At 43.0% G+C, this 22,807-nt stretch overlaps 1 protein-coding gene and 1 long non-coding RNA gene across 2 annotated transcripts in view; one reads left to right on the top strand and one right to left on the bottom strand.

The window, feature by feature from the left end:
* Positions 1–17,221, bottom strand: part of GRXCR2 (glutaredoxin and cysteine rich domain containing 2) — a 61,807-nt gene extending 44,586 nt beyond the window's left edge. Inside the window, exon 1 of the mRNA XM_001142483.6 lies at positions 17,051–17,221. The gene's annotated coding sequence lies outside the window, so the exon portion shown is untranslated. The remainder of the gene's footprint in view (positions 1–17,050) is intronic.
* A 288-nt stretch (positions 17,222–17,509) lies between these two features.
* Positions 17,510–21,392, top strand: LOC107974897 (uncharacterized). Its single transcript, XR_001717973.3, has 3 exons — positions 17,510–17,557; positions 20,259–20,395; positions 21,284–21,392. It is a non-coding gene; the product is annotated as an uncharacterized LOC107974897 (long non-coding RNA).
* Positions 21,393–22,807: the final 1,415 nt, after the last annotated feature.

A 22,807-nucleotide genomic window follows, 5' to 3' on the forward strand; every position in this document is an offset into this window, starting at 1 on the left:
GACATAGCACGGCTAGTTTCCTATGGAGACTTGTTTAAAAACTTCTTCAAGATGTCATATCCAAGTGTCCTGCTGGTGGCTGAAGACGGGTAGTGCAGTCCCCAGTCTCTATTGGAGACATCTAGATCATTCTCTTCACTCTCTGGGGCCTCCCTGCTAAGAGGCAGTTTCCTCTGAAACTCAGTTGCTTCCCTATGTGTCTTCCTCAAAACTTACTCCCTATCCTTCATCAGAGCTGCCACTGAAGTCACCAAAACATTGCAGCGCTGTGGAAAGAAGATTTGATTCAGAGTCAAAAAAAAAAAAAAGAGCTCAGATCTCAACTTAGTTCATGAGAATTACTGTGTGACTAAAACAAACCTCTAGCCATCTCTGGGCCTCTGTTTCTTCATCTCTAAAATCATGGGTTTGAGTAAATAAACTCTGAATTCTGTATCGAGGATGAACATCCTACAACTCTAACTCTGGAAGTTATGGGAAGGAAGAGAACGATGGATACAGTGAAGACAAAGAATCTGGCCCCTACCAATATTTATTGATGTGTCAGAGGCCACAATTGATTGTCTTTTTCTGGAGCAGGCACACAACTGTTGCTGATGCAGTGAAAGTCATTTTTTGCCTGAGGAAACAAAATGTTCTGGGAAATTTCACAAAAATTGCTTTTGAATTATCTAAAGAGCCACAAATTCACACCAAGCAGGGTGTTACATGAAGCCTGAGGTCCCAAATGTTGACTGTAAATACTCCTCTCTGATGAAAATTTCACAACACTTTAGAGACATGCCCTGAAGTGGTTTAACAATCAGTTGTGTCAGGAAAGGCTGAGGAGGACTCCTAACTGGAGCTGAGTGGGGTCTGACTAACCCCAGATTTGTGTGTGAATGTGGGTCTCTGCCCAGAAGGGTGTGAAAACAGAGCTCTGGGAGGATGACATCCCTCACGCCAAGGATCCTCCATCCCACCCCAGGGCAGACACTAGGAAACACACAAATGTGCACACACGTACATCCTCACACCCCACCTCCACCCTCTCCTGAGAACCAGCATCGCTGAGGAAACATGGGATGGTAGATCCAGAGTAGGGCCCACAGTAACCCGGATCTGGCCTGACGGTTGATGGGATCTTGTCCCTGGAAATGGTTTTCCCTAGGCCTTAATTTTACTATCTGTAAAATGAAAGACTTGGACTTGAAGTTTTTAACCTCTGACAATCTACGGTTCCTTAATGAGATGAACACCTTCCTAACCCACTGAGGAGGTAGGTTGCCTTCCTGCAGCCTGGACTTGGCTCTGGAGCCACCAGTTTTATTTGTCACACACAAATCCTCATACCCCTTCCTTGAGAATCTCTTCCCCTGCTCCGTGTGGTCCTGGCAGGAGCCAGAAGACCCCACAGTCACAGCCACAGTGATTGGTTCGGGGTTGGACAGAGTAAGTCAGATGCTGGCCTGATGTTTCTGTTACCTATTTTTGAGTATCACACTGCTCTAAAACCTAATGACTTTAAATGACAATCATTGTATTCCCTCTCATGGTTCTGCAGCTGGAGTTTCAGCCATCTAGAGGCTGGACCAGTTGCCTCCAGATGGGATGAGCCTCACATGCTCTGTTGGTGCTGGTAGCAGCTGAGGACTTAACTGGGGCTCTTGAAGGGCACAGGTTCTTCTCCCCTCCGTGGCTTGGGCTTTTTAGGGTGTAACAGCTAGGTCCAAAAGGAAGCAGTCCAAACAAGCAAGTCCGCATGCACCGTGACTTATCCAGCTTCTGCTTACATCATGCTGGCTAAAGTCCTATTGGTCAAAACAAGTCACACATCCATGCTCAGAGCCACTGAGAGAGGGAACGACCCAAGAGAGTGATTACCAAAAAGCATGGTTCTTTGACTACCACCAATCACCAATAAATTACTTTTTGTGCTTACACAGTCACCAAAATACCCTTGACTGATATAGAGTCAATATTGGATCTGAATTCAATTCTTATCCTTACCACTTATTAGCTATGCAGCCCAAAAGTTGCCTAGCTTATCAGAGATTCTGTTTCTTTATCCTTAAAATAGAGATAATACCCAGTAATACTGTTCTGAAAAGTAAATAACATGTAAGGCCTGAAAACACTTTATAAATCCAAATGTGTGCTATACAAATAAACATACCACAGTGACGAAGAGAGAAACTGTAAGTTTAAGGCAATTTGGTTTGTTATTCATTCATTTTAATTAGAGATGTACTATGTACACAATATATTTTAACTGCCTGTATGGTGTAGAGGGGATGCCTAAGCCCTCAAAGAATTTAGAGTCCAATAGAGGAAATTGGTATTTACATATATAACATTAAACCAAGGCACCTTCAAAAATGCTGCTTCAAGAGAGGAAATAAAGTATTATGGAGAGAGATGGAGGGAATAAATAATTCCGGGTTGCATGGAGGGGGTAGGAGAGGAATGAGGACATCTTCAAGAATGTGGCACCTAACCTGAGACATAAAGAGTGTGTTGGCTTTTATATGCATAGAGGAGGCGAAATGCATTCAGGAGAGCAGTCACTAAATGAACAAAGGCTGGGAGGCATATAGTAAGTGCTTAATAAGTGTTATAGATGTATGAATAAATAAATAAATGAATGAACAAATAGTGGTCCAAGAATAGCACACAGTCCAGCGTTTCCATAGCAAAGAGAATGTGGGAGTGCTTGGTGAGAGAGAAAACCAGAGGAATAGATTGGGGCTACATTATGATGAGTTTTGAAGGCCAGACCAAGAATTTCAGCATTTATTTTAATCAGGAGCCATTGAGGATTCTGGAGCATAACAGTTACAAGATCATAACCATATTTTACAGAAATCACTCTGTTGGTAACGCAGGATGAGCCTGGTAATGGCACCTATGTATGTTTCTCCCTACAGAGGCATCCCTCCTTCCCTTCTCAGTCTGTGGAGTGTGGGTGGGCCTGATACCCCCACTCTCTCACTCTCCTCTGGGGATGATCAGATGATTCGACTGGCCAAGGGGAGTATTTCATTCCTCTGCATCACAGGGATTGGTCCAGGGATGGGCACCTGACTTGAGCCAGGCCAGTGAGATGGTGTCCTTGGACTTTAGGGGAAAATGTTTAAAAAAAAAAGGGGGTGCTTATCTTCCCTCACTGGCATTGCTTATCCGATAGCATGTATGTCTGAAGTTGATGGGGACAATAAAAACCTGCCTGAGAATGAAGCTAACAGGGCAGAAATTAGAGACAGCAGAGAAAGGAAGTCCCTGACTGATGGCTTCATTTGAGTTCCTGGGTAGAGCTGCCCTGAAAGTAACATTTCCCTGAATTTCCAACAGCATTGGAAGTAATCCAATCACATTCCTTTCTGGCTTGAATTGCTTTTCTGCCTTTTTGTCATGGAATGATTCCTGATTAGATAGAGTTGGGCACTGTGTTAATCCCTAAACAGTCATTCACTCACCTAATAAATATGTTTCAGTGTCTGCCAGCTGCCAGCTACTCTTCCGGGCACTGGAAATAGAGTGAAAAAATAGACAAAAGTTCCTTCCCTCATGGAGCCTACATTTTAGTTGAAGTTGTGGGGGACAGACAATAAACAAAATCAGTGAGTTAAATGTATAGTATGCAAGATAGTGATCCGAAATGAAACAGAGGAGGGAACTGGAAGCATGGGCTGGAAGCAAGTTTGCAATTTTATATAAAGTTATCATGGGAGGCTTGGCTGAGAAGGGACTTACAGTTGGTGAGGGGGTCAGCCTTGTGGAGAGGAAAAGCTTTCCAGCAAAGAGAACTTCTGTTGCCAAGGCAGGACCGTGCCTGGAAGGTCCGTGGAGCAGCAAGGAGGCCGGGGTGGCTAAGGCATAGAGGACAGGGGGTAGGTCAGATGAGATCAGAGTGATAATAGGGGAAGGTGGGGATCTTGGAAGCCTTTTTAAGAATTTGCCTTTCATCCTGAGATACAGAAGCTATTGGAGAGTTTTGAGCAGAGGAGGGGCATGTACTGATGCAGGTTTAAAACAATCGCCCTGGCAGAATGCAGTGGTTCACACCTGTAATCCCAGCACTTTGCGAGGCCAAGGCAGGAGGATATTTTGAGGTCAGGAGTTCGAGACCAGCCTGGCCAACATGGGGAAACCCCATCTCTACTAAAAATACAAAAATTAGCCAGGCATGGTGGCGGGCAACTGTAAGCCCAGCTGCTTGGGAGGCCAAAGCAGGAGAATCGCTGGAACCCAGGAGGCGGAGGTTGCAGTGAGCTGAGATCGTGCCACTGCACTCCAGTCTGAGCGATGGAGTGAGACTCCCTCTCAAAAAAAAAAAAGTAATAATAATAATAAAATGATCACTCTGGCTGCCACATCGAGCATAAAGAAGGGAGACCACAGAAACCAAGAGAGAGGGTGGTGACTCGGCCTGTGATGGGAGAGATGGTCAGCCTCTGGATCTGTTTTGAAGGTAAAAGCCAATAGGAGTTCCTGGTGAATCCGACACGGGGTCCTGGAAGAAAGAGAGAAGTGTTGGGGAAGAAGAATAGGTACTGGGGACAGAGTGATGGAGGAGCTAGGCATTTTTTACTTGAGCAACATTTTTGCTTGAGTGCCTCAAAGGATAGAGTTGTTATTAGCAGATGTGGGGAAGACAGACAGGAGCAAATTTAAGGATGAAGTTCCGGTGTTTGTTTCTATCATGTTAGATTTGAGGTGCCTGCTAGACTTCTAAGTGGAGACACGGAGTAGGTGGTTGAATATCAGAGTCTCACATTAAAAGAAAAGGTCTGGACTGCAGCTGTAAGTCTGCACCAACCTCAGAGAAAGATCAGAGGAAGCTCCAGCCTTATCAGTTCTATGAGGAAGATGCTCTAGCTGTTTTACCTCCCCAATGTCATGTCTTCTTTGTCCTATTTCCAACTGTAATTGCCTTGTAAGACAATGAGATGAGATGCACTTTCCTCCAATCTCAGAAGTCGATTCTAAATTCCGACAATCCTAACCAAAAAGACTATTTTTAAAAAACAGTTTTCAAGTTTAAAGTTCAGCTCTAGGAATCCAAGAGAACAGGAATGACCATGTACAAGAAAATAAAAGCAAACTCCCCAGGAACAAAGAGTCCTACCTATGAAGTCTCAAGAAAATCTGGAAATTCCTAGGATGTACACAAGGAGGAGCAAGGCAGGCAAAGAGAGTGATGCTGGGGCTGACAGGTGGCAGATGAGGTGTTGATTCAGAATCCTGGTGGGTTTCATCAGCTGATGAATACTGAAAGGCTCTGACAATTTTATTTCTGGCTTAAAATAGGAACTATGAATATGGAGGGATCTTTTAAATGTTAATAGAAGCAGTATTAAGGAAGAAAATTGGACCTATTGTTTTGCAAACAGCTGGATCTACTGAAGCAAATTCAGTGTGTATTTCTGAGGATTCCTTTCAAAATATGCTCAATTATAATAAGCAAAAACTCCAGGGATGCTCACTGTAGGAAAAAGACCCTGGGGATTTGGAATCAGAAGATCTGGCTTCCAGCTCCAGTTCTTTGGCAATCATTGACTTCTGAATGTCACATTCTAAAATGCAGATTCCAAGATTACTCAAGGCTGCTGGGAGGTAGAAGAAAGGCAATGTACGTAGTAATGATAGAGCTAAAAGCATTGACGGCTACCACTGCAGGCACCGGGCTAGGTAACTGATGGGCACTGACCCAAGACTTCTGCATCTGGAAGATGCGGGTTAAGGTTGAGGACTTTGGAAGAAGATCTGGGTTCAAATCCCATCTCTGCCACTCATTTGCTGGGTGAGCTTAAGCAAATTATTCATCCTCTCTGTACTCAATCACCTCATCCACAAAATGGGGATTATAACACTTCTTGTCTTCTTAAGGACATTATCAAAAAAATAAATGAGCTATTATATGTGAAGCACTTAACATAGTACACAGCACATCATACTCACTCAACAGCTATTGGCATTTATTGCTATTATATGTAATTCATAACAGGCTATGAGGCGCGCAGTCATTACTACTGCCATATTATAGCTGTTGAGTTAGAATGATCAAATAACTTGTCCCAAGCACTTAGCTGGTAAATAATAAACATCACTAGTAAATAGTAAAGAATGTAGAAGTGGTAATTATTTGTATTTTTGTATTTAGAAGGATTCGTCAATCTTTCTATTTTTCCCTAATGTTGAGCTGATTTCAGCTTTTGCTCATTCTGTTTCTCAGCTGAGATGCTATTAACTTCCATCTCTCTGCAGTTGCCTCTATCCAAGTATCCAGTTATCACTCACATGTCACACTTTCAGAGAAGACTTTCCTGACCATCAAACTAAAGCAGTCTCTATTGTCCCCCTCAGTGTAACTGCCTGTAATGTTACCCTGTTTTATATTCTTTACAGAAGGTATCCATTAGCTTGCTTGTTTGGTTGTGGTCTGTCTCCTCCTGCCAGAATATAAGCATGGACTTTGGCTTCTTCATCAATGCCTAGAACAGTGCCTGGCACATAGTAGATGTTCAATAATAGAATGATTACTGACTAGTAACAATTCTCTCACCACCTGTCTGAGCCTTCTGACCATGACCTCATTTTACTTCTCTTATAAATCTTTTTAATCAATTAGTCTTTCTTCAGATCCATCAGAAAACAATCAAAAAGTTGGGATAAATATTGCTGCTCTCTTGATTTATATATTCTACCCCCCGCCCTCACCCCTCGCTTCCCAATTCCTCTCTCCTGCACATTTACAAGGCTAACAGGACAGTACGATCAGACATGATTTCTCCTCTCCTGAAGGCTGGCGCTAAACTGTGAGGCTTAACGAGATTCCCATTGCTCTTATTCATTGGAACAGTCACGCTGTGGCTGAACCAATATTGGGAGTCATATTGTACATCGAAGTTCATTTTGTTCCCACGCTATTGTACCTGCAAGCGGAGTCTCTGTCACGTTTGTTTTAATACCAGGGTTCCAGAGGGAAAATGCCAACTGAATTCATTACTAAAATAAATCGAAACTACATGAGTAGGCTGAAATGGAAGAGATTTCTAAGACACTTTAACTTCTGAAACTCGGGGTCCAGTCATAAACTGACAACCTCTGAAACACATGCCACCTCTCATTGGAAGCTAAGAGTCTCTTGGCCAGGACCAAAGACCAGTTTGACCTTTGCGAATCTGCATTACCCTTCCCCATTAACCAACAAAAAGGGACCTTCTTGCCCAGAGACTTTCTTTTTCCTTCTTTCCAGTAATTTCCCCACTGTTCATAAAAATAATGAGAGCATTAATAGTAATATAATTATATACCAACTGTTAACCTTTTAAAATTATTCATAATTATAATGAATAAGTATATACTTATAATAGTATAAGTATAGCTACTTCTACTTTGTATATACTTTCGTAGTACACATGATTACATACTATCCACTATTTCAATGTCTGAGATACAGTAGTGACACATAGCTGTACCTCCTATCTGCAGTCTCATGGGGAAGACAACATAAAAGATATATAAATCAATTAATTATACATTGTGGTAAGTGCTATGAAGAAAACTCATACAGGGTTGAGACTGAAGGAGGAAATCTACTTTAGATGAAGCAGATAAGATTTAAGCTAAAATCAAAGGGTAGATAAGAAGGGGAACTATGTGAAGTGTGTGTGTGTGTGTGTACCCGTGCATGCACGCACATGTGTGTACAACTACAGGCACATCCCCACTCTGTGGATGAGGACACCAAGGCCCTGAAAAGTTAAATTTCTTGCCCAAGATCACTCCCATGTTATGAGGCAGGGCTTCTTTTGTATTTTTTTTTGAAGCAAATTTAAATGTGTCATTTACTTTTATTTTCATTTTTAAAAAGGGGTTATATTATTTTTATTGAAAATACTTAATTGGCGAATTAAAATTTTGTATGTTCAAGGTGTACAGCGTGATGATTTGGTATATGTTGTGTACTGATCACCACAAATTAATGAACACATCTATCAGCACCTCGAGTTAACATTTTAGGAACTAGTTTGGTCAAACTCTGAATTACACACCCTTTCCACAGTTCTATGCTGTTTCTTGCTTAAATCAGAGAAGATAGAGGACTGGTGCTTAGTCAGAGAAAGAGGTCAGGTGTCACAGTCTGGCGTCCCCTGTGCATTGCAGTGATGGCTGAGCAAGGTTCCCAGGGCAGCTGCAGTTGCAGCTATGGGTCTGCAGAGTGGAAAAGGCTCTTGCTCTGCCACAGAGGGAGAAGGAGTGAAAGGTACTGAAATGAAAGGAAAGCAGCAAAGCCGAGAACACTACTTGTAGAAAATGTGGCTGACAAGTGGTCCAAGAAAATATCTAGGAGGTGAAAACTTTGGAAGAACTGACCCGAAGCCAAGACAGATGAACTTGAGTCCCCAAATTCACACTTCCTTTGGGTCCACTGAGCAGGTGGAACTCAGATATTGGTCAGATTTCAAAGTCCATTTCTGAAATCCCCTTCAGATCCCATAGCCAGATTACTTTTCCCATTTCCTCCTTTAATTCGTTCAGAAGGGACACATAGAATGTATTCTACTCCTGGCACTGACAGCACAAAGAGAATGAAGTGGCCAGTGACTGGCCTCCTCTAAATAGGTTCACCTGACCAGGCACTGTGGCTCACACCTGTAATCCCAACAGTTTGGGAGGCCAATTTGGGAGGATCACTTGAGTCTAGAAGTTCGAGACTAGCCTGGGAAATATAGTGAGACCCCATCTGTACAAAAAATACAACAACAAAAAAATTAGCCAAGTATGGTGGCACACCCCTGTGGTCACAGCTACTCAGGTAGCTGAGGTGAGAGGATTACATGAGCCCAGGAGATTGAAGCTGCAGTGAGCTGTGATTGTGCCACTGCACTCCATCCTGAGAGACAGAGTGAGACCCTATCTCAAAAATAATTAATTAATTCAGGTTCACCTGACACCCAGAAGGCAATCAGCAAGTGTCCAGGCAGCAGCCCTGATGAGTTCCCAGGCACTGAATGCCAGCTTTGCTCCAGGTGTTCTGCCAGTGCTGGGCGGACAAAGGTCATAATATCATTTCACCCCACAGAGCCCAGAGTCCAGTGGAGAATACAGTGGGTCAACCAGCAGTTACAGCTTGTGGGGCAGGAGCTGTGGGAGAGGGAGGTTCAGGAGGCCATGAGAGCTAAAAAGGGGGTTATTAGCCCTGACCAGAGATCAGGAAGGCTTCCTGGATGAAATGACCCCTCTTTCATTCATTCAGCAAATAACTACAATACCCCTGTTATGTGCCAGACACTGCTCCGGGTGCTGGAGTTACAGCAATGAGCAACAAAACCCCTGCCCTCGTGGAGCTGACATCCCAGGGACAGGGGAAAGACCACACACAGATACATAATAAGCAAATAAATAGTGTAAACCATTTGATAGATGGTGGTAAGTGTTTTGAAGAACACAAAACAAAGCGAAGGAGAGCGACAGAGCAGGAGAGCTACTGTGGAGTGGGTGGGCAGTGGAGACGCCATAGAAGAGCTCTAAATAGCAAGATGAGGCCTATGAAGAGGAGGTATGAGGCGGAGTGCTGTGGAAAGGCCTAAGGTGGCACCAGCCTGGCCTTGTCAACTGTAGGAAGGCCAGTGTGACCTGAGTAAAGTGACCAGTCACTCACCAAGGGCAGCTTGGACAAGCAGAGATGAACTCAGAGACAGAAGTAGGGCCAGCTCATGGGGGCCTGGTACAGGTTTTGGATTTAATCCACAGTGCAATGGAAATCCACTGAAAGGTTTTAAGGAGGATATGGAAACGCTCTGATTTACATTTTTAAACTGTAACCCTGGTCAAATGGATTGTTGAGTGCATAGATTGTTAGCATCTATCCTTTTTTAACAAAATTTTATTTCAGAGTAATTTTAGATTTACAGAAAAGTGACAAAAGTAGTACAGTAGAGACTTCCCATGCCTCTCACCCAATTTCTGCCATCGTTAACATCTACATGGTACATTCATCATAACTGCAACATTAACGTGGGTAGATTACCACCAACCAAAAGACAAACTGTGGACTTCACCTGTTTTTCTACTAATGTCCTTTTGTGGTTCCAGGATCCAACTCAGGACAGCACATTGCATTTAGACCCATGGTCTTCCAAATAGTTTTTCTATATTTGAGGAAAGGCCTGCATCATCTAGGATCCACTTCTCTTTCTTGTAACTAAAAGTCCTGATAGATAAGGGGGAAAGAGTGGGCTCAGGAACTAGGCAAGAGATGAGAGGGCCCACTCAAAAAAACGGGGTGGGAAGTCAATTTAGTTTATACAGTCACATCAATTACTATAAAATAAAGGTATTTTAATACCCCAAATTAGAAAGAACAGCCTCAAAATAAAAGTCTTTTATGCTGGATAAATTTAGCTTTATGAAAAACTTAATACATTGCCGGAAATTTTCTCCTTTTTCTGAGAAGAATGAAAATTTATATGAACTTACATTGGTCCAGCCCACAGAAGCTTTTCTGGGGACAAAGATCTTTTCATTTAATTTTAAAAAATTTTTTAAATAAATAGAGACACCGTTTCATCATGTCGCCCGGGCTGGTTAGGAACTCCTGGGCTCAAGTGATCGGTCTGCCTCAGCCTCCCAAAGTGCTGGGATTACAGGCAGGCATGAGACCATGCCTAGCTGGGGACAATAATCTTTAAAAAAATAAAATAAAAAGTGGATTCGCAGAATTACAACTGCTTAATCAGCAAATACTGACTGAGCACCTTCTATGTGTCAAACACTATGAAACACACTCAGGAGTTTTGATTTTAGAATCATGCTGCAGACCAAAGAAAATCAAATGTCTAATAGCAGAGGATATTTGTTACAAAGCTGGTGGAGCTGGTGAGTAAAGGCAACTCAACATTTCTGTGTTGGCTGTAAGATGAGCGCAGCAATTAAGGAGTGCTGCACAGGAGATCATCCCTGGGATGGGACGGCTGGCCACTCCTCTTCTTATTGAAAAAAAGCCTCCTATCAAAGTTGGGGCTTCCAGTATAATTTAGTCAGAGGAAACCAAGTTTCAGAGCAACTTCAGTTGTGTCTACACCTCAACAAGCAGCTGTCTTTATGGTAGTATCTCTTCCCTACTTCTTCCTTATCATTTCACTTGGTCTAAGTTGGGATCCTTTGGTAGGAAATCTTAGGGCAAATGATACAAATCTTGATCCTCATTAAGAAGATTAAAAAAAAATAACAAATCTGGCCAGGCATGGTACCTCATGTCTGTAATCTCAGCACTTTGGGAAGCCGAGGCAGGTGGATCACCTGAGGTCAGGAGTTTGAGACCAGCCTGACCAACATGGTGAAACTCTGGCTCTACTAAAAATACAAAAATTAGCCAGGCATGGTGGTGTGCGCTTATAATCTCAGCTACTCAGGAGGCAGAGACAGGAGAATCACTTGAACCCTGGAGGTGAAGGTTGCAGTGAGCTGAGATGGTGTCATCGCACTCCAGCCTGGGTGATCGAACAAGACTCCATCTCAAAAAAAAAAAAAAAAAGAAAGAAATCTGATTGAGTTTCTACAATAAGCACAGCAGATAAAGATGGGCAGTACCTCCACTGCCTTCTCACCAGCAGCAGAGTGGTCAAGAGAAAAAGGCCACTGCAATTGAGTAATGCTGGGGTTGTGGAATTATGTCCTTGGGCATCTGTGAGAGACTGCCAGAGGCAACGTCAGGCCACCCGACAATGGAGCTTTTTACTTCCTTTTCCTAATGCTATAGTCTTAGAAGCAGAGGTTACTTTCAAAGAGTGGCATTGGGACTTGCATTAGGATCACCAGAGGTTCTTGGTAAGAATGAAAAATCCTGGATCTCTCTTCCAGGCGTCCTGAAGTGGAATATCCAGCATCTGTACTTTAAGTAAGTCCGTTAAGTGATCTTAACCTACCTGAAACCTTGAGAGCTGCTGTCCCACAGGCTCCCCACCCATCTATGGATGGCTGTGGTGAGAGTGAAGGGTGGGGAATATGCAAATGATCTGGGAGGAGGTTCTACAGAAGGTGAAGGATGGAGCAGGTGCAGGGGGCCATGTCCTATTAGGCCATTCCTGTGCACTCATTACAGGTAGAGAATGGTTATTTTTGGGTAGCGTTAATCAGTCTGTGGATGTTTTGCAAACCCTTCTAGTTATTGTTCCTGCTTGGCCTGACCTTTCCTGAGGCTATTGTCCACCTTGATTCTGTAGGGCCCTTTGGGCTGAGAACTTCAAAACCCAGAGATTATTCTCCACATTCTCCAACTTTCATGTGGTAGATTCCAGAACAACCTCAAGCCACTGAATCCTGCTGGTTACAAATGTAGGCTCAGGCCGGGCACAGTGGCTCACGCCTGTAATCCTAACACTTTGGGAGGCCGAGGTGGGTGGATCACTTGAGGTCAGATGTTCGAGACCAGCCTGGCCAATATGGTGAAACCCCGACTCTACTAAAAATAAAAAAAATTACCTTGAAATCACTTGAACCCAGGAGGTGGAGGTTGCAGTGAGCCCAGATCATACCACTGCATTCCAGCCTGGGTGACAGAGCAACACTTCATCTCAAAAAAAAAAAAAAAAAAAAAAAAAGAAGAAGGTAGGCTCTAGGATCTGCACATTAGAAGGCTGTGTGTCTTTGGACATTTCCTTGTGCCTCAGTTTTTCTCATCTGCACAGTGGGTTCACCTCTAAGACTCAGCTCATGGGTACCAAATGAGATAACCTATTCAGAGCTTTCAGCACGGGCCTGGAACAGAATTAATGCATGGTAAATATTAGCTCAAATGCACAACTGGTCAACAATGCAGGGTACCCATGCACACCCAGCTGACACAGAGTCACCATGCAGGGAGGGAAGAAAAGAAAGACAAGCTTATTCATGGGGAAGCAGATGATGCTCTGCAGAGAATTCAAGGAGCTGTGCATGGTTGTGTGGGAGGCGAGGAGGTGGAGGAAGGTGGGGGCGCTGCTCAGAGCCCCTGCTTCTGCTGGGGTGGAAATCATGTGTGACGAGAAAGAAAAAGAAAAGAAGGGAAGTGACAAACTGACTGTACGTGTGTCTGTCATCGTGGATGAGCAATAAAGATGATAAGAATCCTCAAGACAAGGCTGCATCATTAGATGAGGAATAAAAAAGCTTATTATTAGGGGAAATTGATGCTCTGTGGAACCAGAGCTTTTAGAACAAAGAGCATCAAACTGACATTTTTCCAGGCTGGGGAAGTGTTATTTCATTCATGATCAGTTACAGGCATTAGGGTCTGCTGCTTTCTTTTGTTTTATTGTTCTGTTGCCCCATTTTCTCCACCAGGCCCCAGGCTGAACCCTGAGGGGAGTCTATGAAAAAGCTCTTGAAGGAAGGCATTGGGAAGGGAAAGTCCTCCTTGTCACAGGGGGCAATTTGTATTTTGAAGAGTTTCATTTGAATTGCCTAGAAAATACTTCAGAGACAGATCTATATAATCTCATCATAAATTCAACCTTATACTTTTCAAAGGAGGCAAAGAAGGATATAGACATAGCTATCAGGCCTGGATTCAAACAAGGTTCAAATTAAGGTGACTTCCTATATTAACTTGAGGAAATCACTGAACCCTCAAAACCTTAGTCTCTCAATCTGTAAAGTAAAATTGAGATTATGATCAACTTTAGAGGGTCATTGTGAGATAGGAAACAAGCATGAATGGTGGTCTAGAGCAAGCCCTTGACCACTGTCATCACCTTTTTTGTCATTGTCATTGTTGTCACACAGCTAAGAGGTTATAGGAGCAAGCGTGGAAACTAACTTAAAATCAAGAAGTTCCCTGACTTAAAATCATAGCCACATACAGAAAACATACAGATCATGCATTTCAACCCTAATAACAATGGGAGCCATTGCCAGATTTATTTCCCAAGCATCTTTTTTTTTTTAAAAAAAGCAGTTATTTCCAGGGTGGGAAACCTCCAGAATCCACATCTCCTTTTAAGATACAAAACAGCATTACGTCAAGATGGACACGTTCTCCACAGTATTTGCCTGTTACTCCCACTCGCCCCCCGAGATTAATTTGCAAGTCTTCTTTCTTCCCCAAAGTGGATTCCAAAGGCACACACGGCTCAGGAAGGAAAGCAATTCTTGTTCTTTCTCAGGCTTTCCTGTGTTTTAGACCCAAATATATGAACTTTCATGTTCTGGTCTCCCCACAGTTGGGGATCAGTGTAAGGACATTTCAGAAATAGAAGAAGTGTGAGAATGAGAGTAAGTGCGCAGAATATAGACAAGGACCATGATCCAAAAAAAGAAAACACACCCTCCCACTCACTGAATCATTCTGTAAACACCATCAGAATGTCTGCTGAGTGCCAGGTCCTGTGCTCAGTGCTGGACAACAAGGAGAAGAGAATGCAGACCTTCATCTAGAAGTTCACAGCCTGGAAGACAGTGAGGAATGACCCCAGGGGTGTGGAGCAGGGAGCGGCACCTGTCACATCCTCAAGATTGTCCCACTGACACCTTCTAATGAGATTATTAGGTTCAGGTGCCATGGACCAGCCTCAAGAGTAGGTGGTGAACACCCAGGAATAACCCAAATACCTCCCCACCCCTCACCTGTCTCCATGGCTGAACTCTGTTTTGTTTTGTTCTGTTTTGAGATGGAGTCTCACTTTGTCACCAGGCTGGAGGGCAGTAGTGCAATCTTGGCTCACTGCAACCTCCGCCTCCTGGGTTCAAGTGATTCTCCTGCCTCAGCCTCCCAAGTAGCTGGGACTACAGGTGCGCACCACCATGCACAGCTAATTTTTGTATTTCTAGTAGAGACGGGGCTTCACCATGTTGGCCAGGATGGTCTTGATCTCCTGACCTCGTGATCTGCCCACCTCGGCCTCCCAAAGTGGTGGGATTATAGGCGTGAGCCACTGTGCCCGGCCGGCTGAACTCATTAGTCCTCATTATTTCAGAAGAAGGGAATGCCAGTTCCCGTGATTGCCACTTTTCGGTTGAATGCTGGTATTCCTAGAAGACCTCGTTATCAGCCATGACAAACTCCCTTTCCCTAACTCCTTTAACAGAACTTTACAACTTACAAAACATTTTCATGTTTATGATCTGGTAGTAGGGCAGGCAATTTCATTCCCACTTTACAGAGGAGGAAGCTAAATAATTAGCCTGTGGTCTCACAGCTCAAAGGCAAAATAGCTGGGAGGTGAACGGGGTCTTTTGACTCCAAGTCTACAGCTCAGCAAAGCCAGCCAAAGATCATTGCTATCCCCTAGTAACTTAGACGTAAGTTACTCTTTCCTCTTAAAAGTAAATATTTTGTAGTTCCACAGAAGGAAGGACTGAGAGTTCTCACATCCTTCGATACTCACAGCAGAGACTGCCCAGTCCTGTGGGCATGGGGAAAGGTCAAAGTGTCCAGGAAAAGCTGGTAATTATGACCAGTTCCTGGGTGCTTCCCATATGCCCAGCACTGTGCTGCAAGCAGGCTTCAGCTGTGTCACCTGAATGTCCCTGACTTCACCTGCTCCCACCTGTGTAACTGTAGTCCCTCCCACCCCATTACTTAGGGATTTCCCCCCATCTAGAGGAAGAAGCTCAGGAACAAGCCCCCTCATGCTCTCTATTAATATTTACTGCCCATTTACAAGTCCTTATGGGAATTACCTTGGCATCCCTGTGATACAATGGCCTCCATTAAAACACTACCTTCATGCCTGGGACCTCACACCCTGGAAAAGCCAAACAGACTCGGTTCCCTTCTGTGCTCAGTGCATGCCTAGTGCTGTGTGTGAGCCCCTCCCCAAATGCTGCATTGTATTTTGTCCACTTGGACTCTGAGCTACTAAGTTTCCCGCATCACCTAGGGAGAACAGATCATCCAGTTTATGGCTCCTGCTTCACAGGGACTGAGCATCTGTTCTTGCGGTCAAGTGGGGGCAGACTCCTCATTAGAGCTTGCACTGTCCCTGTCTCCTCATTTCTTTCCCCAGGTCCCACTCCAAAGCCCCCTCCTTTCTCCTTCAGTCCAAAGTCACATAGACAAATCAGGGAAAGTGGAGAATCTGGACCCCCAAAACCAACTGAACATTGCTGGATAATTCTGGAAAAGTGACAGCCCTGGGAGGGCATGCAGAAGAGGATCCCAATGAGGAACTCTTAAAAATCCTCCATAGAAACCACAATTGTTATTTATTGAGACCTTGCATGCATATCTAATTAACCCTCACAAGAACGCTGTGATGCAAGTAGCCTTACTTCCTTCAATTTACATAAGAAAATGGTAGCCTCATTCTCCAAGCTAACAAGTGAGGAGATGACCCCAGCCCCTCCACTCTTAACCCCAGTGCAATGCTGAGTCCCACTCCCCGAGTTTCAAGGGTTTGCAGATCCAGGTGGTATTTTTTGCGAATCAATTGCTCGGAGAAACAATGACAAAGAAGGGTTTAAGTACTGGGTAGGCGGGTGAGTAGGAGGGAGGAGGAGAAGCCCTGTTAATTTTAGATGTGTAATTCAGACTGATCATTAGGTGACAGAGGTGTCACCGTGCCCCTTATCTTTGTCATCCGCCTTCTAAAATAAGGGTCAGGGCCTGTGATTTCCGCAGGAGGAAGATCCATCCTTTGCATGCTTAAAACCCCTAGGGAGGGCAGGACCAAAGAAGGCAACAGAGGAGAAGACTCTGGGCTGTGGAAGTCACTTGTTTTCTGCCCCAACCTCCCCAAAACATGTCCTCAACACATAGTACAGGGTCTTGTGAGGTAGGAGAATGTTCCAGAAATTTGTTTTTTAGTCTGTTCTAGGCTGACAAAACTACATTGAAACCGAGGCACCCAGGGCCCTGATTCCTGTACTTGGGTCACTTGGATGTGCGGCAGCGATGACTTGTGGATCCTAACCCCCTAGAACACTGAGTCTCTCCTCCTCACTGTTTAGAGTAGTGCTACAAAAATTGAAAATCAAGCAATTATTGATGTAGTCAAAATAAGGACCCTAAAATTAGAATTGCAGCCAGGTGGGGGTGTCTACACTATTACTCCTGCTCCAAAATATAAAAGTGATAGTAACTCACATCTGCCTGGTGTTTACTGTTGCCAGGCACTGTCCTCAACGTGTGGTCCTGGATCCACATCAGCATCGCCTGAAAACTAGTTAGAGATGCATAGGCCCTGCCCAGATTGAACTAGAAACTGTGGGGATGGGCCCAGCAATCTGTGTCTTAACCAGCCCTTCAGGTGATTCTGATGCTCTCTAAAGTTTGAGCACCCTTGCCTTACCTCACTGAATACTCACAATGACTGTGGAAGGTATGGAAATTATTGGGCATTATTGTTTTCATTTTATAGAGAAGGAACCTGAGTCTCAAAAATATTGAGTGATGGTCTGAAATGAGTACTTATACCAGGATTGGAATGCAGGTCATTCTGCCACTCAAGTTCCCTCTTCCCCAAACATGTTTCCTTACTGGTGAAAACCAAGCATGACAGAGGGTGGGGGTGACAAACAATCGTTCCTATGGAAACCAGAAAAGGTAGCTTCAGTTCCAGGTCAGGAAAGACATGCTGAACATCAGTTACAGGTTAGTCACCATGTGCTATGGTCTGAATGTTTCTGTCTCCTTAAAACTGATATGTAGCAATACTAACCCCCAAGGTGATGTTATTAGGAGGCAGGGCCTTTGGGAAGCCATTAGGCCATGAGGGCAGAGACCTTATAAAAAAGGCCCAAGAGAAACCCCTCACCCTTCTCGTCATGTGAGGACACAAGGTAAAGATGCCATCTATGAACCAGAGAGCAGGCCCTCACCAGACACCAAATCTGTCAGCCCGCTGATCTTGGACTTCCCAGCCTCCAGAACTATGAGCAATAAATTTCTGTTCTTTATAAGCCACCCAGTGTTGGGGATTTGTTATAGCATCCCAAACAGACGAAGACACTAAGCATAAATATCTTATCTCATTTAATTCTCAACAAAAACCCATGTCAGGTAGGCATTCTGAATCACATATCAGGTAGGTAAGCAATTTTTCTAAGCTGTCAACACTCAGTAAGTTGCAGGGTAGTATTTAAATCCTGTTTAGTCTGTCTTTAAAGTCCTCACAGCCTCTCTGGGGCACATTTACACATTCAGCAGATATATATGTGCTCATGGCAAAAAGGCCAGGAAACCAAGGGTGAATGCACATGTAGCAGCAAATGAGGTCACCCTGCTCCAGGGCTGAAAATCCACCTCTACAGCAATTGTGGGACTTTGACAGCATCACCAGTCACCCCAGTCTGCTCCTCCCTCCCCTCCTTCCTTCCCTCTTGAAAAACCACTGACTTTTCCCTTTCTCCCTGTGAGATAAAGGAAGACAAGTTCTTACCAAACTGAACACGTTGATTCAATTCCTATTAACTGAGTATTCACCCAACTTTCCGGAGAAGCAAAGCCCTTAGTGGGTAATGATGCCAGGAATGGGATGCATTGCCAGTTGGAGACCTAGCAACATTCAATGAGGATTATAATAATGTTATGAATGCCTTTAACCAGCTCCTCACCCAAAATACATACACACCCTTGAAACTGGCTTGGGATTTACCAGGAACCTTCCAAATCAATAGCTTAATTAACCCCCAAGCTGTGTATGACATGTCATGAAACATCTCTAAAACCAAGTAGCAAAGGAAAGTACAAAACTTAAATCCATGTTTGTATTAAGTTTCCCAGCCATCATTTTGTAGATTTTATTTTTTTAAATAAGTTGCTATTTATTTTCACTTAAAGGCATGGTATTTTTAAACCTTAATTTATAGATTCAAGGAGACATAAAATGATCAATGAAAAACTCTGGGTGAAAACATTTGTTGTCAAAAATATATAAACAGCCCCCAAATCTAAAGGGAATCTCTGTCACTCCCTAAGTTACAGCTTGCCATTGTCTCTCTCAGTTGCTTTTTGGATGGAGCCCAGGCATCCCAGACTGCTTTGCCAAGCATTTTGTGATCATGCGGCTGCCCATACTCCAGCCCCAAAGCCTGACACTCCTGCCACACACCCTCTGCCCAGGTTAGGCAGAGTACAGGCATTTCCCAGAAAGTCCTGGGTCCTCCCACCCTTTGTGTCTCTGCATCTGTTTGGCTCTCAGCCTGGAATATCCCCTCCCTTTCTTTACCAAGCTGACTCCTCCTCATCTCTTCTGCTCCTGCTTATCTCTCAAACCTCAGCCAGATGCCACCTCTTCAGGAAAGTCTTCCCTCATATCCAGTGGGGATTTCCAAGGCATCATGTGCTGACCCTCATTACATTATTTTTAACACTGGTTCATGATGGTCTATTTACTTCTGTGTCACCTCCTAAGCTGGGAGCTCCATGAAGGTATTTCAGTGTCATCAGGCTTAGCACAATGCCAGGCACATAGTAAGCACTCACAACATCGTTGTTGAATGAATGAGTGAATGAATCAAAGAATGAATGGTTATCACCTAGGTATTTATTTTCCCCACAGGCTCCAGGTATACCATGGAAATGAGAGATGTAATTTTTCTCTCTCAACACCCTTAAAAAGCTGTTTCTACACCCAGGGACTCATATGGTCCAGTATAGCCAGAAGCATTTCAAGGCTACAGAAACCTTAGTCTAAAACATAGTCTAGCTGAGCCCAGAAGACTGGTAACGAAACCAAAGCTAGGCCAAACTCCCAGAACTAGCCCTAGTCTGTAATGGTCTGGAAACTCACTTTAGTTCCGACCTGCCTAATGTAAGGCCAGTGTAAGTATGTCCCGTGTACCTGTGGGGTTTGCAATTATAAAAGCGGTGCAAGCATTGCAGGACCTTCAAACATAAAGCAATGTATAAAATAGACAGTTCTCAAAAGGTGGCCCTGGATCACCACATCAGTGCCACCTGGAAACTAGTTGAAAATGCATAAGCCCCACTCAATCTCAAATTTTAGAATGCATCAGAATCACCTGAAGCACTTGGGGAAACACAGATTGCTGGTGCCATCCCCAGGGTTTCTGATTCAATAAGTCTGGATGGGGCCTATGCATTTCTAACTGGTTTCCAGGTACACTGATATGGTGGTCCGGGACTACACTTGAGAACTGTCTACTTTACATATAATAAGTGTCATACCCTGATATTGGCCTATAATAAGATTCTCCAGAGATAGCCCTTGCTAAGAGTATTTTAGAGGGTGATAAGCAATGAGCCTGCAAGAAAAAATGCAGCTAACAGATGACTATATGCAACATATTTCTAAAATATTTTTATTTGTTGTCTCAAAATGAAAATCAAGTGGTTTCACATGACTGGAATACTTTCATGGAGCTCCCAGCTTTGGAAGTGACAGAGAAGTAAATAGATGCCACAAACCAGCATAAAAAGTACTCTGACTCCCAGCTTTTCTTGGAAAATCCAAAGACCTGCCACCAGGTTAGCAATGATTTGCTGAAATTGAGCGGTGCTAGTTGCTTAATATGAGGCATGCTCTCAAGGTTGTCACAGTCCCTACTCAATAAGCCAAAATCTGATCCCCTGCATGCACTTAAGTTTGTGTATCACTGGTATGTATCCTTACAAAATCCTTCTATAATGTTATGAGTATTATGAGCACTGCCTACCATCTTCTTTTTTCCATTATATCCATATTGATATATACTAATTTACCTAGGTATTCCTCTGTATGATTACCTTATAGTATATATAACCAATCCCTTCCTGGTGGATATTTAAGTTAGTGCTATTTATTCTCCATTACAAACAACAAAACAGTGAATGTCCTTGTATATATCCCTTTGCATACTTTGTGAGCATTTCTCTTGAATGAACTTCTAGATGTAGAATTACTGAGTGAAATGGAATGATACTTACAATTTTGATAGATAATGCCAAAATGCTGAAGTTAGTTAGGATACAAGCCATGTTTAGTACCAAGCAGGGGGCAAGGAATGGTTGAGTTTGGAGAGTGGCATGGAGAGATGAACTGCCCATGATCTGAGCCTCTTCTTCAGCAACCACACTCCTGTACTCCTAGTGTACCTACAGTTGATTGCCACAAAGGCAATATCTCAAATGGCAGAGCTAGATCTAGCAAGGCAAATCTATTTTAGAATCCTAGTTGAACAGTTAATTAATCATCATAAATTGAGCATAAAAACGAAATGAGATAATTCTGGTTACATTACAAAAGTCTCCATTCGTTACTGAAAACCAAAGGGATTTTTATCAAAATGTTTATGTCTGGTTTGTTGACATTTCTCTCACTATTTTATCTCAATAATAATACTAATTCCCCCTATGCTCTCTCCCTTTCTGTTTCAGGCTTATCTCCCTTTGTGTTTCTTGGAGATTAACCTGATGTTACTGTGAGAAGGCTCTGTATGTTGCCAAGTTTTGAACTCTACTGAATGGAACCAAAAATAAAAGTCTAAGATCAAAGTTGCAATAAAGTATTGACGTTTTTATTTAATAAATGTGGCAAATGGGATGACACGAAGATTAAGAGCACAGCCTGCCTGAGTGTAAGTTCCGAGTTCCTCATGCACTGGCTGGGATAATACATAACCTATCTCACCCTCTGTTTCCTCATCTGTAAGATGGGGGTAATTAAAGGGCTATGGTTCTTTGCACAGAATCTTGCACAAAACAATGTTAATTGTTATTATTTATTCTAGCACAGTAGCCAATCCCACCCCCTCTTAAAAGTTTTACAGGGTGTGGCAATGCCCAGACCACATAAACCTTCAGGCAGCCATTCTGTGAGTTGACAGTCATGAAATGGCCAAATCAGAATAAATAACTGCTTCAGGAAGAGAAGCCAGCAGTTGGGCTCAATTTTAAACTGTGCTTTAGATGCAACACAATAGATAAGAGGCCTGATAAGGAGAAAATGGCTAACCTTTACTGAGCACTTACTCCTGTCACACTCTTTGAAGCATTTACAAGCATCTTCTCAGTGTGTGCTCACAATAATCCTATGGAGCAAGTGCTATTATTACCATTCCGGTCTCACAGACGAGAAAACCAAGCACAGCATGTTTAAGTAATTTGCTGTAGGTCACACTCTTATTTAATAAGATGGCAATGGCCATCTGACTCCAGAGTGTATGTTCATAACTACCATAAGTTAGAAATGATGCCAGAAAAAGATAAACTATAGCTAAAACAGAAAGAATTCAGATATTGTCAATTAATATCTATATCTTTTGAGCACTTTCTATGTACCAGACATTGTTTTACCAACATGTATTAGGAAATTTATTCCTTATGACAAGCCTGGGAAGTACTTGTTACTGATTGCATTTTTATGGATGGGGCCTAGAGCTTTTGAACACAAAGGGTCACAGAGCTGTTACTGGTGAAGCTAAGTTTCTAAAGCATGTCTCCAGGTTCCAAGTCGCAAGCTTTCTCCCTAGGAATGCAATAAGAATTCCAAACACAAATGAGTCATCCTTATCACTCAGCAAATATTTTTTAAGCACCTACTTGTGTCAGACACAAATTAATGACACAGACATGGTTCCTGCACCATGGGATGTAGATTGTGTGAAAGAGAGACACAATTTATAAGGACAAGTGAGTAAATAATGAATATCATATAACTAATACATAATTAGCACCATCACATGGCACCCTAAAAAATGTCTAATTGCTTTGACAGATGTTATTTACAGTCAGTTATAGAAAATCATTCTAATTCTTTTTTAATAAGGGAAAAAAATTTTATTTCTCCTGTATTTCACATTATCCTGGAAGGCCTACTCATAAAAAGAGACATCTTGCACTAATCAGAGCACTTGGGGAATTACTGAATTTTGCAACTTTCTCACTTGTGTGACAAAAAAA

This window comes from Pan troglodytes, chromosome 4, assembly GCF_028858775.2.
Source record: "Pan troglodytes isolate AG18354 chromosome 4, NHGRI_mPanTro3-v2.0_pri, whole genome shotgun sequence".
Lineage (NCBI taxonomy): Eukaryota > Metazoa > Chordata > Mammalia > Primates > Hominidae > Pan > Pan troglodytes.